This window comes from Motacilla alba, chromosome 22 (genome assembly GCF_015832195.1).
Source record: "Motacilla alba alba isolate MOTALB_02 chromosome 22, Motacilla_alba_V1.0_pri, whole genome shotgun sequence".
Lineage (NCBI taxonomy): Eukaryota > Metazoa > Chordata > Aves > Passeriformes > Motacillidae > Motacilla > Motacilla alba.
The window spans coordinates 3,600,422-3,614,635 of record NC_052037.1 but is presented as its reverse complement, the minus strand read 5'-3'; the positions used below and the strand labels follow the sequence as shown (position 1 = coordinate 3,614,635).

The following is a 14,214-nucleotide window of genomic DNA, read 5'->3' as shown; positions in this document are numbered from 1 at the left end:
AGCAGCCTCCGCTTCCTCTGCAAACTTTCCTCCAACTCCCATCAACAGATCCCCGCAACCACCCCCGCGCCAGCCCGCGGCTCGGTGCCCGGTACCTTCGGGTCGGGCCGGTGCCCCCGGGGCCGATGGCCAGCGCCTCCCGGGCCGGTGCCTGGGGCGCGGCGGGGCCGCTCCAGCCGGACGCAGGCGCCGCTGCCCCGGGCTCGGGAGCCGCCGCAGCTCCGGCTCCCGCCGCTCCGCCGAAGCCAGGCCGAGTGCGGCGGGGGGCGGCGGGCGGGGCCGGGCCGGGGCCGCGGCTCCTCCCCGGCAGCGCCATTGGCTCCGCCGCGCTCCGCAGGGCCGGCCCGCCCCGCAGCCCCCGGCCCCCGGCCCCGCGGCGCGGCTCGGGGCTCCGCGGAGCCGCCCGGGGCGGCCGCCCCCCGGGGGACAGGTGTGACACGGGCGCAGAGCGGTGGGACGCGAGGAGGCGTCTTTGAAGGGAAAGACGGGAGGTTTGAATCAGAGGTGTGAAGAGATTCCTCCCTGTGAGGATGGGGAGGCCCTGGCACGGGTTGCCCAGAGGACCTGTGGCTGCCCCGGGGTCCCTGGAGGTGCTCAAGGATAGGTTAGCTGGGACTTGGAACAATCTGGTCTAGTGGAAGGTGTCCGTGCCCATGTCAGGGGTTGGAACTGGATGATCCCTTCCAACCCAAGTCATTCTGTGAGTCTGTAGTTTTCCCCACTGTGAAAATAGAAGAATGTGCGTGTCTGATTTGCAGGGGCTGTGAAGGGTATCACAGTCGCCAGGGAGAACGCACTCCCAGACTCTTACTTCTGCAGATGATACACTCATTTTCATACCCTGGATTTATGGAGCGAGCATGCCTGGCACTGCAGGCGCCCACCACACACAGCACGTGGGGACAGTGGGAGGCAAGCTCCTGCACGGGCAGGAACGGCTTCCCCAAGGCAGCAGCTGGAGGAGAGCAAATGCCAAAGGGAACGGAATGGGTTCGTCTCCAGTCAAAGGTTGGTCACGGCCCCAGGGGAGGCAGCGGGCACTGAACAAGTGCCTCAGGCCAGGGTCAGAGCAGAGGAGCAAGGCAAGGACCAGAGCAAGGCAATAAACAGGGCAAGGAGAAACCAGGGGGACACAGACCCCTGCAAGCTACATGATGGGAAGACGATCCCTAATACAGCATGAGACATGAGTGCCTGGGAGTCTCTGATGCCAAGTCATGCTCAAAATAAGCTCTCTCCCCACTCTGAAATCCAGTAATGCCTGAATCTGGAAAGAAGATGGATTTCCCTTATCTTTGTGCACGCTATCCCCAGGCAAAGCCACTTCAGGATGTCCCGAAGCCCGGGTTTTAGGAGAGCACAGCCCATGCACCATCCCTCTGCCAACGCACACCTGCAGTGGCAATGCCCTCTTGCTGCCCTCCTTTCTGCCTGTGGTGGAGAGGAGGGTGAGGATTTGCTGCTGTCAGGGAGGCTTTCAGTCCCAGCTCTGCTGAATTGGCTGGTGCCTCATTTGCCAGCAGATGAGGTAAGAAGAAGTGGGGGATGTGATGGAGCAGAGAGATGTTGTACCTGAAGCCCTGTCCTTCCAGGTGTAAGGCTGTGCAAACAGCAGGACAAAGGCAGTTAATCTGCCTCTGCTCCACCTCCTTGTCCCCATAATATCCCTCAGCAGGGATGAGATTGTTGGGTCTCCACAGGGGAGGGGAGATCCCTTAAAGGCTTTGCAGCCCGAGGCAGTTGGTGGTTGCACCGCAGAGGAACTGTGGCACACTTGTCTTGCATGCCAAGATATGGAAAGGCTCCTTTGTGCCTTCACTTCCAAAGTCAGGTGAAACTAAGCTTGCATCATTCCCCTCCTGAACATTTGGCTAATCAGGGTGGTTACATGCCTGCCCCTTTTCTCATCAAACTGTCCAGGTGTCAGCTTTGCCAGGGTCTGACAAAAATGCTGCACCTTCAGCAATCTCTGTTTCTGGGAAGCAGATGTGGCACACATCAGAGCCATAGCAGAATGGGCCTGGGGCCTGTGAGAGCTCTGCAGGCACCCACAGCCCAGCCGGGGCCGGGGGGGCACTACTGGGGTGTTGTCAGGACCTCCAAGAGCTGAGTCTGTGTCGTTTAATTTGTTTCTAATAAATATACTTTGCAGACAGTCCCAAGGATTTTGTCTGTGCAATGCAGCAGGCTGAGCCATCCCACCGTCCTTTTGCTACCAGATACCTGGGGCCTCACCTCAGTGGTGAAATGGACTTTAAATCACCCTCTATCACACAAACATTAGAAAGAAAAGACTTCACCAGCAGATTTTTCCATTTCCAGCTTAATCTGCTTGACGGCAGTTTTACAAACTATCTGAGCTTCATGATCCTGCCTGGCTCTTTAGCTGTAAAAAATAAGTGTTAAGGAGCATTTAAGCCATGCAACTAAGCCTCCAGAATTGACACAAACTCTTTAGAGGTGCCACCTGGAGTCTCAGATACTTCAGTGCTAAGAAGGGCAGATCAGACAATATTTGCAATGATGCAGCTACCATTCAGGGAAGAGCTGGGTCTTAAATCCTTTCCTCACATTTTTTGGGGGGCTTGTGTAATTCCCAGGAGCATCCCATGCTCACTAGCAATAAATGGCAGCATAGGCACAAGAAATGTTGGAAATAATGTGTAAAACTCAGTTTTTTTGCTCTATCCCAGAACCCTGCAGGGCTCAGGAATATATTTCCTGGCCCTGCGCTGGGCTAACTTTGGAACAACCCAAAACACATCAAAACAAGGAGCTGTAAAGCAGCAGCTGTGATTGATTAATCACAGTAGTGAAGCTGAAGGGTTTGATCATTTTCATAAGCTCTTTAACATCTTATTCTCCAAAGAAGGAGGGGTTACCACAGACACGGAACAAAGCAGATCACAAACTGGAGCTGATTCCTTCCTGGAAAGGCTCTGGACCTGCTGTGTGCCCAGCTCCTGTGTACACTCACAGCTCAGTGCCTGCACATCAGAACCCGCCAAAGGACACTGCAAAACCTGCCCAAGCACATCAGTACCAGGAGGGGAGCAGGTCCCCTTGTTTGACGGGGGGATTGCTGCAAGGAGCTGCATCTTGCACTTTAAAAATCCTACTTTCTATCTCATTTACATGTCAGTAAAACAGCTGACACATGGTGTGCCACATACTCCAGGGGACACCGTTCCAGGCCTTCCCCTGGAGCAATCCAACGTCAGCCTGTGGATTCAGAGTGAATTCTGAGGAGAGATGATGCTTCACCATGCAATGCAGCAACATGTGCTGTTCCTGACAACATTTTCTATTTCCCTTCCTCCCTTGGCCTATACAGGGCTCTCCAGGTTCCATTTCCTGCACTCTCAGGCATGGGGAAATGAAGAGGTCTTGTATTTTTAGAGACCCCCATCCTTGGAAGGAAATGGTGGATCTGACTCCATGTTCTCAGAAGGCTGATTTATTATTTTATGATCTATATTATATTAAAGAATGCTATACCAAACTATACTAAAGAATACAGAAAGGATACAGGCAGAAGGCTAAAAGATAATAATGAAAACTCGTGACTCTTTCCAGAGCCCCGACACAGCCTGGCCCTGATTGGCCAAAGAGTGAAAACAACTCCCAGGAACCAATGGAACAATCACCTGTGGGCGAACAATCCCCAACCACATTCCACAGCAGCAAAACACAGGAGAAGCCAATCAATAATTATTGTTTTCCTTTTTCTCTGAGGCTTCTCAGCTTCCCAGGAGAAAATCCTGGGCAAAGGGATTTTTCCAGAAAATATGACAGTGACAAAGAGGAGAGGAAACCATAGGCAAGAGCACAGTTACTTGCCCACTGTTAATCAGGGAGACATCCTTGCAGCACACCCTGCCTGAAACTGGCACCTTATTTCCACTGCAACGTGGGACAGAGCAGCCACTGGTGCAAGTGGCTGTGGGCAGATGAAATCTACCTCCAGTTCTGTGCCACTCCTGTCCCAAATCCAGCTCCTGTCACTGTCACATTTTCTGAAAAATCCCCTTGCCCAGGATTCTTCTCCTGGGAAGCTGAGAAGCCTCGGAGAAAAAGGAAAACAATAATTACCTCATTTGCTTCTCCTGTGTTTTGCTGCTTTGGAATGTGTTTGGAGGTTGTTTATCCAACATGTGAATTGTTTTTACTTAATGACCAATCACGGTCAGGCTGTGTGGGACCCTGAAGAGACAGTCACAGCTTTTTCATTAGTATTTTGTTTAGTCTTCTGTCTGTATCCTTTCTCTAATCTTTAGTATAGTTTTAGTGTAGCATTCTATAATATAATATAATATAATATAATATAATATAATATAATATAATATAATATAATATAATATAATATAATATAATATAATATAATATAATATAATATAATATAATAATAAATTAGCCTTCTAAGAACATGGAGTCAGATTTATTAATTCCTCCTTCATCCTGAGGACCCAGCAAATACCACAAGCTCCCGTTTCCATCAGGAGCAGAGATGGCAGATGGATGCAGAGCACAAAGCAGCACTGGGTGTATCCAGAAGAAGGAGACAGAGGAAACTTCACATCAGAGAGAGAAAAGTTCATATCAAAGTTCCCAAACCCCATGGCCATGAGCACCTGGGGGGCTGCCCAGGTGTGGTACAGCAAGGAGCCCAGCACCCCCTGCCCAGAGAGCTGTTGCCAGCAGTCCTCACTGCACCTGGGCACCTTTGCCACAGCACCTTGCAGATTCTCTCCTGCTCCACCAGGCTCTTTGGACTTCTCCTTTCCTGGCGTTCAGCGGTGAAATCAGAGCAGGCAGCAGCAGGTTCTTTGCAAAACAAAGTTCTCTGAGCGTGTTTGAAAGCTGTGCCTCTTCACTGAGGTTTGTGGGTCCTGCTGCCAGCTCGTGCTGCTTGGAACAACCTGAAGGAGTGGCTGACCCTGGCTCCATCACACTGCTAAATATGCCCGTGGGATGTCTCTAGATAAGTTACTTTGATTTCTTCAGCTCATCCCCGACTGCAGTTTTTAATCCTCGGGATAACAAAAGGCTGATCTGCGGCTGCCTCCCAGGATCCCAGGCTCTGGCAAAGCATCGTTAGCTCTCTGCTAGAATTGCAGCACCCAGGGAGTATGAACAAAGAGCCCCAGGCAGTCCCAGCCTGAAACACTGGGAACAATGCCATCGTTCCCAGAGAGGGGAAGATGTTTGGAAATGCAATTTCCGAGGTCACCTTTTATGATCCAGGCACACCACAGAGCCTGAGTGCTCCTTCTGACAGCCAAAGCCAGCGCTGGGACTTCCCGCAGTGCCCAAACAGTGGGTGCCCCGTTCCCAACAGATCCTGTCCCCCCTCCCCGAGTCCCCCCCCAGCAGCTGCCCACCAGGCCTCTCTTGGAGGGATTTCAGTCTCGTTCCCCAGGAGAGCAAGGCTTGGTCCACTAATCTGAGAGGCTAAAATAATTTTGTGCTTTCTTTGAGAAATCGTTCCAGCAAAGCCTGGAAGATGCAGCGAGCCCAGACAGAAACATATTTCCCTTGTGGTTATGCTGCTGCCCGACTGCCAGCACACAGACAGGCTATTTGTGCCTCACTAGGCAGAGCCCAGTGAAGTGTTTAACTTGTCAACGGGAGCGTTTCTCTGGGGGATGCCACCTCAGCTGACCCCAGCACAGCTCCACAGCTCCCCCAGCACCTCACCAGCACCCAGCTGCCTGCAGTGCTCCACTTCCAGGCACTGGTTGCCTCTGCACCAGCTCCCCAGGCTCCTTGCACGCTGTCCAGCATCCAGCAGCTCTCCACTGCAGCCACATTTCTCTTCCCAGAGAAAAGCAAAGCACAATTCTTCCCAAGAATATTTCTGGGTTTCACATTCTCTGAACCTCAGAGAAAGGAAAAACAATTCTTATCTCATTTGCTGTGCCTGTTTGTGCCGAAGTAGAATGCAAAGTGGAGATTGTTCACCCAAAGTGATGGGGTTTTGTTTCCTTGGCCCATGAGGACCAAGAGAGAGTGTGTGTGTGGGGACTTTCAGGGGACAGCCACGAGAGTCTGTGCAGTTGAGTGCTTGGCAGATTCAGTTTAGATGTAATATAGTGTAATATAGTATAGAATAATATAGTATAATAAAGCAATTAATTAGCCTTCTGATAAGATGGAGTCAGATGCATCATTCTCTCTCCTCATTGGGGGTGAAAATATCATCAATAATCCACTGCAAGCCTCTTTGGCTGCTTCAGAAAGTCCTGAGATCCTCCCACCCCTCACCAAGGGCAGGCACCAAGGCGAAGCCCAGGCATGGGGAGATGACTGAACCCCTCAAGTGGAAATATTGACTCCTGCACAGGAAAAACATGGACTTCAGCCCAAGCTGAGCTGTGTCCTGGAAGCCTGTAAATAGCAGGCTGTGTCTCGCTGAGCATCGCCAGTGCCCCAGTTTCTCCTCCAGCTCAGAGACCTGGGGAGCAACCTCTGCCCGTGCTGCCAGCATCAGTCTGGGGGCAGAGAGCAGCATGACCCCAAATGAACAGGTACAGCTGCTGCTGGAGTCCCCAGGTGGCAAGAGAGCTGGGTAAAGGGCTCTTACCAGCCAAAGCACCTCAAAAGCTCCCCGGTGGCTGAGCCCAGGTGCGAGGAGCGGGAGGTGGGATGCAGGTGCAATCTGCCAGCCCCGAGCAGCAGCGCAGACACAGAAGTGTGCTCCCGGTTTGCTCTACCTGCCCTCTGCTGCTGCTGCAGCACAGGGAATGGCTGGGCCTTCAGGCAGTCACCCCCGTGGCTGTCAGCACAGTCCACAGCAGTGGGAGATGCAGACTAGCTCGGAGGACCGGGCTCCCCCAGGAGCCCCAAGCCTGTGACGGTGACAGCCTGCAGGGGATGTCAAAGGGGATTCCCCATAGCTCGCCCAGAGGGTGATATCTCAGGCAGACCAGAAATCTGCACTGTCTCCACAGGGTCAGAAAGGGAAGTTCCCTCCTGGAAGCAAACCACTGCCCTCTTCATTTGGGCCCCACAACACACATGGCATCAGAAGCAATTTCCACACCCACCCTAGCCTCATGTGCAGGGCTTTCTACCTTGCTATAAATAGTTTCTAGCACTGCTGAGCAAGGATTAATGACTTTTCTAATTATACCACCATTAGCTGGTGACAGAGGAATGATACTGTGCAGATGTCTGAGCCCACTCACCCAGCACGGCTGGATTGCTCTGTGCACAACATACCTGTATGTCACCTCATAATTTCAGAGAATACCAAGTCACAAGTGCAGGAAAGCAAAAAAAAAAGAAAAAAAAAAAAAAGAAAAAGAGGTCTTTCTCAGTATTAAATAAGAGATGTCTGGAAACCATAAGTGCTCCAAGTTCCTCAAAGGAATCCCATCAGCCTTGGGTGGCATCTCACAGAGCTGCAATTTCCATGTAAACATTACCTGTGATTTGTAGCCTCTCACGGCACCACTCTGGAGCGTACTGACCTGCTTCATATTGGCTTCCTGGCTGACCCTTGACTTTAAATTGGATTGCCTTATTCACCAGGCAACTGCTTGCTTTGTCCTCCTGAAAAGGGGCATTTTTCACATGGCCCGCCCTGCCAGGATGCCCGCACCATCACGCTGCCACACATCATTCAGCCACTTGTGGCAGCCCTGGCAGATCCAAGCTGGAAACCAGCTGTCCTTTGTCCAAACAGCTCTTTTCCACCCGACCTGCTGATAATGCACTCAAGGATTTCTGTAGAAGGGCTCTTACTTCAGAAAATGCTGATGACAGGAAAGCACCTCTTGCAACACCTCAGGGAGGTTTCAGCCCACCTTCTGCACTTTCAGTAGTACCATTTATAACAGCATGAGCAAGGTGCAGTTTCGGGGGGGAGTACAGTATTTCAGTGCCAAAATAACTCTGTTTTTCTGAACAGTGGATGGATATGGCAATAAACATTTTCTCCTGAGGCTATGGCAGGTGCATCGTTTGCCTGGGAAAATTACTGGGAAACGTAAGAGCCGAGGAGCACTTAGCTCAGCAATGCAGCACTGCGGGTTCCATCTGCAGCACCCCAGCAATGAGCAGCTCCTCTCTGTAGCCCAGGCTCCAGGACCTGCATTTTCCATCCACTGTACAGAGGCTGAGCCCCTCTCAGCAGACTCCACTGGGCTTCTGGCAGAGATGTTCTTTGCAAGAGCCACCAGAAGGGAAGGGATCAAGCAGGTTCTTCTGCCCAGTCATTTGGAAGCAATCAAAGTTGCTCCTTGCAGCAGACATCTGCCTGTGGGGGGTCCCATCTGTGACAATAACAATTCTGTTAGCTCCACAAGGCAATCCCCATGTTCTGCACAGCAGGTGAAAGGAGCTGTCCTGGCTTTCTGACATGGTCACAGGAAGCAGTCCCTGAGGTGTTTGTGCCCGCTGTCACTGTCATATTTTCTGGAAAAATCCCCTTGCCCAGGATTCTTCTCCTGGGAAGCTGAGAAGCCTCAGAGAAAAGGAAAACAATTTTATGTCATTTGCTTCTCCTGTGTTTTGCTGCTGTGGAATGTGGTTGGGGATTGTTCACCCACAGGTGATTGTTCCATTGGTTTCTGGGAGTTGTTTTCACTCTTTGGCCAATCAGGGCCAGGCTGTGTCAGACTCTGGAAAGAGTCATGAGTTTTCATTATTATCTTTCAGCCTTCTGTCTGTATCCTTTCTGTGTTTTTTAGCACAGTTTAGTTTAGTATTCTTTAATATAATACAGTATGATAAAATATAAATGAGCCTTCTGAGCACATGGGGTCAGATCCATCATTCCTCCCTTCGTCTGGGAACCCCACAACCACAAGAGCCCGGCTCCCGCAGGGATGGCCCCCAGCACCCTCAGGGGGACCCAGCAGCCCAGGATGACACCGGGACAGTGTGACACCGGTGCTGCTCTGCCCTGGAGCCAAGCAGGGGCAGGGAGCCCTCCCTGCCTGCCTTCCCTGCCCCTCTCCAGGAAGCACAGCCTGGCCCCCAGCGCCATATGGCAGCTCCTGTCCTCTGGCTCCCGAGCGCCGCTTCCTTTCTGTTCCAGCGCCAGCCTTGTCAGAGTGCTCCAGAAACCACTGCTGCTATTTTTAGAGGGTTAACAAATACCTCTAGGAAAAAATAATCCGCTGGTACGTGACTCCCTTTCAGCCCAACGTTCAGCAAACGGCCACAGCATCAGTGCAGGAGCTGTAGAGATGAAACGAGACCGATGAACTCTGTCTACCCTCACCCACCTGCCCACAGTGAAGGAACACGAGAAAACAGCCAACCTTCTCTCTGGTTGCCAAGGTTTCTCATTTTTATGTATAGTTACATATATTTATAGTGCCCCTTGCTATCAAAAATGAGCAAAGGGAAGAGCAGATAAGACAGCCTGGCAGGATTGTTTCTCAACAGAATGTTTTTCACTTTTCCATGAGGCGTCAGCAGCTCTTTAAAGTCTTTTTATTACATTCTGCATTAGATGCAAAAGCATATTTCAAAGACACTTTAACTTTGAAAAAGAAAAATGCAGATTCTGTACTGTGCCACCTGCAAACATGGAGGCATGACCCACATTAGAGAAACTGGGGAGGGAAGAAGGCAGAGAAGGAGAGAGGGAGGGAGCTCTGTGGAGGAGCCCAGGCCATTTAAAACACTTCAAAAAGAAAAACTCAGGGGGAAATCGCTGCCTTTCTAATTATAGATTTTAGGGGAGCTTCTCACCCTCTCCCTGCTGAGGCTGGGGAGATCTCAGGTACCCCACAATCTGCATTTAAATCCATGTACCAAAAATTAACCGGCTTGGATTTTCTGTTAAATAAAATCAACAAAGCTGCCCTTATGTTTTGTTCTTTCTTAATTAGTTAGACCACAAATTACAAATCAAAAGTCTTCTCGTCTCCACTCCATCCAGCACAGAGACTGTTATCATTTCCTGAATTTTCTGGGGATTGACTTGCACTTTTTAAAGCATGAAAAGCTTTAACAGCCACAAGCAATTAGTGAAGGGAATAAAGCAGCAGCTCGTATGTCCAGATTAGTTATGCCACAGAGAGGCACCGACCTCATTAGGCCAGACTGGGAGCTCTGGCAGCTGTGCTCAGTGCCAGAAACCAGGACAGGTGCAGAATTCAGCAGCTGAGTTGTGTGATGGGTTATTACCTGGGCAGAGGAGAAGCAAAGCGCTGCTGCTGCTGCTCCTCTTTGGGCTCATTCTTTAAAAAATACAGCAAATGGATCTCGCCGAGATTCATTCCACAGTGGTAATTAAAAATAATGAAATATATTATACAGATACTGTATATGCATACATGTGAAAAATGCCAAGCACTTGCTTTTAGAATTTTCAGAGTTTAATAGTAATAAAATGGTGATTAAAATAGCAATGTGATAAGAGTAATAAAAAATTTTGGACAATTAGGATTTAGGACAGTATAAGACAATAAGAACAAAGAGTTACTGACAGTCCGGGTGCCTTTACTGGGCAAAATAAGCTCGGAAAAGGACCCACGTTCACAGAGGATTAACCCTTAAAAGCAACAGCCTGTTGCATATTCACACACCTCACCCATGATGCATCAATTCCATTCCAACAAAGGATTCTGTCTGGGCAGTGTCAGCTTCTTCCTCTGAATCCTGATGGTGTCTGCAGGGCTGAGGGGGCAGGAAGAAGTTCGTTTCTCCTGATAATGGAGCAATAAATTCTCTTTCTCTGAAAGATTTTGGTGTCCTGGGGCTGCTGTCTTGGTGTGAGTCCTTTCTTTAAAAAAAAGTATCTTTTAAAAAAATACTTTTAAAAATCCTTAAAAATACTTTTTAAAAAGTGTCTATTAAAAAAGTTTATATTTTAACATTATGTTATAAATATAAAATATTTCTTTTAAAATATTTGTATTATATATAAAGCTATATTTAACACACTACTTAAGAAAATTAACACAGCATAACTTTCTAACACAACACTTATAATATTCATTTTTTAATATTTGCGAAAAGCCGATCATAAACCACGCCTTTTTTCACAATACAGATACTATCTAAATGCATTAGAAATACCGAAAGCAATAAAGTTGGGCAGGGACAGGGAGCTGGGGTGGGCGCTCCCGGAGCGCTCCGAGCCCCCGTTCCCGGGACAAACGCGCCACCGCGCGGCTTTGGGGACAATCCCGGCATCTCCCCGGGACACACACCCCGCTGTCACCATCGCTCGGATGTCACATACACACACCTGATCAGAGTCTAAGAGAAAAAAGTTTTTTATTCTGCGTGTTGTCCAGCTTATATACCCTTAATAAAGCGCGATCTTAAGTCATTAATTATTATTCTTAAGTCATTATCGCAATAACTTATTATATTCATTGGTGCAAAGCAATTAAGGTCAATATAATCGGCAAAAGTTTTGCAGAAGTTTAATAAGGCACGTAAACACATCTACTTGTGAACGGAGTTTAGCTAACAAAAATTTTTATGTCTATTTTCTAATCTGTTCTCGTGCTGACGGCTGCCTTCTTCCCTGCTATGGATACACTCGAAAATCACCAGTTGTTATTTTTTTCTATTAACTCAGCTTTGCTCCAGGCCAGCTGTCCAGCCCTTCCACACCCCGCAGCCCGGCAGCAGGAGGCACCACAACCCAAGGAAGGTGCAAACCTGGAGGGTCCCGCTCCTCCTCGGAGCTTTCCCCCTGCTGAGACTGCACCTTGAGCTGTCAGTCCTGGCCCCTCGCTTTAGGAAGGATGTTGAGATGCTTGAGTGCATCCAGAGGAGGGCAGCGAGGCTGGTGAGGGGCTTGGAAGGTTTGAAGGAGCTGGGGGTGTTCAGCCTGGAGAAGAGGAGGCTTGGAGGTGAGCTTGTTGCTCTCTGCAGAGGGTGTGCACAGCTGGGGTCGGTCTCTTCCACCAAGCAGCACTGACAGAACAAGAGGACACAGCCTCGAGCTACGTCAGGGCAGGCGTAGGTTGGATATTAGGAAAAAAGTTTTTCACTGAAAGAATAATAAAGTACTGGGATGCTCTTCCCAGGGAGGTGCTGGAATCACCATCTCTGGATGTGTTTAAGAAAGACTGGACGTGGCACTTGGTGCTACAGTCTAGTTGAGGTGTCAGGGCACGGGTTGGACTCGGTGATCTGAGAGGTCTCCTCCAACCTCATTCTGTGATTCTGTGACTCACCCCAGCCTCTCCCCAGCAGCAGCTTTGGGAACATGAAAAGCCTCTGGCACCAGCACTGGGGCTTTGTGACTGCCCAGAACGGTGTTGCAAGACACGGAATCACAGAACCAGCATCACAGTGTCATGGGATGAGAGAAGAATTCGGGCTGGAAAAGACCATTAGGACCAGCAAGTCCAAGCATTACTCCAGCACTGCTGAGGTCACCACTGAGCCCTGTCCACAGGCAGGAAAAATGTAACGCCAGGTTTCAGGCTGGTGATCCATCCCCACAAAGCTGCCAGGGATTTGAGAGCCAGGATGCTGGGCAGGCTGGTGAGCACCAATGTCCCAGTCCCAAAGGGATCCAATACAAAAGCTGAGGTGTACACACAGGTAAACCACATCTGACAGCTCATACACTTCCCTGCTGTTAGACAATTCCTCCTCTTCTACATGCCTTAAACGGGGAAAAATGTGTTTTGGAGGGTCAAATGTAAACCAGGAGATTGGGGCATTCTGCTTTGGGCAGTACCAGCTGCATGCTGCCCCTTCCCCTGGCAGCCCAGCGTCTGCTCCTGGCCAGCCAGCCCTCCACCAGGCTGGGAGAGGGATCTCTGAGCCCTGGGGTTGCTCCTGTTCCCAGTGTGCAGCTCCAGCAGCATTCACAGCTGGTTCTTCCCAGCACAGGTACCACAGGAGGAGCTCCTCTTATTCATAAAGTAAGGTGATCCGCAGGGAATTAACTTTGGACCCCACCCCAAAGCTGAAAGAAAGAGCAGATCAAATTCTGTGCCACTCTGGAAAACACAACAGTGCTTTTCTGAGAGTGAACTGAAGAAATTTCAGTATCTGCAGGCAAACAATGAGCCTCTTTCACATTGTACAGGATTATGTCAGTCTTCCTATTAATTCAGTCATCTAATTGCAGACAACCTGGTTTCTATGCTGTAATCTGATATTTGCACAAAAGTGATACAAGCATCTTGCCATTGAATCCTTTTTACTCTGAGGAAACAGTTCAGGTATTGAGAGATGCTTATCAAAGAGCAGCAGCTCTGTGTTCCCAGCTGGAGCTGAAGTATCCTGCTTCAAGGAGAAGGACCTTGTTGGGGGAAAAGCATGTGTGCCCACCTGGAGACGCTGAGGATGCCCTTCTCCTTCCCAGAAGTATCAGCCTGTACCAGAGATGCAGCAGGAGCCCAGTGACCAGCACAAGGGCACTTAGAAGGAGCTTCAGGGAAGACAGGATGACTAAAGACAACAGAGAAGGTGTACTCACAGAAAACAAGGAGCTTCAAGGATCAGATGTGGCCTGTGAAATATTGTGTAGGGATTTTGGAGGTGACTCAAGCTCTCGGTTAGACCAGTCTGTTTGCTCCTGCTAGATAACTGTATCACTTTTATCTCCAAGTGAACAGAAGGGCCGCTGGAGAAAAACAGGGTGGGAAAATGAAACTCTGCTTCAGTTCTCCTGCTGTACAGACCTCTCTGCATCGAAGATTTTCTAAGGCAGAAAGCCCTAGTTTCACAAGAAAGGGGAAGTGTTTGGGACACAAAGGTCAGCAGAAACAATGCAGAACGTTAGAGCCATAAACAGAGCAAGAGAGTCCCTGGCCCCACTGTGCTGGGACTCTCTCAGCCACTCTGCCAAGACAGAAACAATGGCTTGTACCTCGCCAGCACAGCACAAATTCCAGACTGCCATCTGGGAATTCCAGACTGCCATTCCCTCTGCTGCCAACTGCCAAGCACAGAGCCAGGCAGATCCCCTGGGAGCACAGGAGCCATGCAGGAGAAGGAGCACAGGAGCCAGGCAGGAGAAGGAGCCCAAGGTGACCCTCTGGGAGCACAGGATCCACGCTGGAGAAGGAGCCCAAGGTGACCCTCTGGAACCCCAGGATCCATGCAGAAGAAGGAGCCCAAGGTGACCCTCTGGGACCCCAGGATCCATGCAGAAGAAGGAGCCCAAGGTGACCCTCTGGGACCCCAGGATCCATGCAGAAGAAGGAGCCCAAGGTGACCCTCTGGGAGCACAGGATCCATGCAGGAGAAGGAGCCCAAGGTGACCCTCTGGGAGCACAG

The 14,214-nt window shown here is 50.0% G+C and overlaps 1 protein-coding gene across 2 annotated transcripts in view; it reads right to left on the bottom strand.

Moving 5' to 3' along the window:
- ZMAT4 (zinc finger matrin-type 4) overlaps positions 1-259 on the bottom strand; it is a 55,005-nt gene extending 54,746 nt beyond the window's left edge. For both annotated transcript variants that reach the window (XM_038160372.1, XM_038160371.1), the window contains exon 1: positions 96-259. The gene's annotated coding sequence lies outside the window, so the exon portion shown is untranslated. The remainder of the gene's footprint in view (positions 1-95) is intronic.
- Positions 260-14,214: the final 13,955 nt, after the last annotated feature.